Source organism: Galeopterus variegatus, unplaced genomic scaffold (genome assembly GCF_000696425.1).
Source record: "Galeopterus variegatus unplaced genomic scaffold, G_variegatus-3.0.2 Scaffold574, whole genome shotgun sequence".
NCBI lineage: Eukaryota > Metazoa > Chordata > Mammalia > Dermoptera > Cynocephalidae > Galeopterus > Galeopterus variegatus.
Genome location: NW_007726685.1, coordinates 536,914 through 538,648, shown reverse-complemented (window position 1 = coordinate 538,648; position 1,735 = coordinate 536,914). Strand labels below are relative to the sequence as shown.

At 39.7% G+C, this 1,735-nt stretch overlaps 1 protein-coding gene across 1 annotated transcript in view; it reads left to right on the top strand.

The window, feature by feature from the left end:
• Window positions 1-1,735, top strand: part of LOC103588465 (ubiquitin carboxyl-terminal hydrolase 34-like) — a 49,067-nt gene that overhangs the window by 46,334 nt on the left and 998 nt on the right. The gene's annotated exons all lie outside the window — the stretch shown is intronic.

Genomic DNA, 1,735 nt, shown 5'->3' with positions numbered 1-1,735 from the left:
GCGGGAGCGCCTCCGCACTTCCCAAGCGGCGCACTTATCCAGTGCGCCACCGGGCCGGCCCGGAAGATACTGCTTTTGGTGGTGCTAAGATTGACCAGTGGATTCACATGGTGACAGCCTGATCCCCCCTGGTGCTGTTACCTGTCAGTATTTCATGTAGTACTTTCTCCATTCAGTGACGACTGCTGCCCAAATCATCTCTTTCATTCAAACTTTTGACATGGTGATTTCTCTCATTCCTTCTGCATTCATGAGCTGAAAGTTCTTCCACATAAAATTTTCCCTCATCTATTAGGACTCTTTTATTTCCCTAAAATACTATAGTTGATACTGTAAAGACAGAAAAATTGATTCTATCTTTATGCTTGATAATTTCCCTATCAATTTTCAGCATGGTGATTTGTGCCTAGCTATCTCTATTGGTGCACAGAGTAGTTTTTGAAGACTCAGTATATGCCAGGCACTGAACTAGGTGTTGGGAATATGGCAGTAGACATGCCAGACAGAATCCACCTCATCGTGGATCCAATGTCCAGTGGTGGCAGATAGTAAACAAATGTTAGAGGGCAGTAGAAACCCTAAGAAGGGAATGGGGGAGATGAGTCTGGGGTTGCAGTTTTCTGTGGGTCTGACACATGATTGACAATCATTTGTAAGCTTTGTTTTCTGACTTAAGAGGGTAAAGCAGTTTATCTTCCTTAATTTGCATTCTAAAGACTGTCCTTAGTTAAGAAGTCAAAATGATTGTAGTAAGAAAAACAGTGAAATAGAATCCAGGTTACCATGTTGTTCCTTAGGTTTTTTACTGCGGATAGTGTTTAGATTGGGTAGGGCCAGCCTCCTTGTATATCTTTCCTCTTCTGTGAGGTAAAATGTAGGCTGCATTAGTCCATTTCTGTTGCTTGTAGCAAAATACATAGAACTGGGTAATTTATAAAGAAAACAAAATTTATTGCTTACAGTTTCTGAGGCTGGGAAGTCCAAAGTCCATCTGGTGGTGGCGACAGTGACCCAGGGGTATCACCTTGCAAGATGGTGGAAGCACAGAGAGCGAGAGAAAGACAGACTCTCCTCTTGTAATGCCCTCAGAACCAAACCCCTGATCACCATTTTTTGTCCATTCACTACTGCACAGTCCTACAATCCAATCACCTCTCCAAGGATCTACCTTTTAATTACCATAATAGGATTTCCTACCCTCTTAACAATCACAGTGGGGACTAAGTTTCCAATATGTAAAACTTGGGGAACACGATCCAAGCTTCAGTAAGTTTTGGGGGGACATAATTCAATCCACTACACTAAATCTTTAATGTTCAGTGTATATTTTATACTTATAGCACATCTCGGTTTAGACCGGCCAGTGGTCTGAATTGTTGGTTATCATAATGTACAGCACAGATTTGGATCTTCAGCTGCTTGTAATAATTGCCTAAAAGCAGATACAGGATTGCTTATGGAAAATTCCCTGAACTATGGTGATGAAAAGGGAAATTTTATGCACCTCCTTATTTTAGGGTATTAATAAGGATGTACTACAGTGTAAAGCTTTTCGATTATCTGTGAAATATACCCATAGTATTTAAAAACAAATGGGATTCTGTCACTTATTAGTAGTGTTATGTTAGGCAAAGTTCTTAGTTTTTCTTTGTTTCATCTTTCTCATCTATAAAATGGGAGTAGTGGTACCTAACTCATGAGGTTTTTTTTTTTTTTTTTTTTTTTTTTTTTTTTT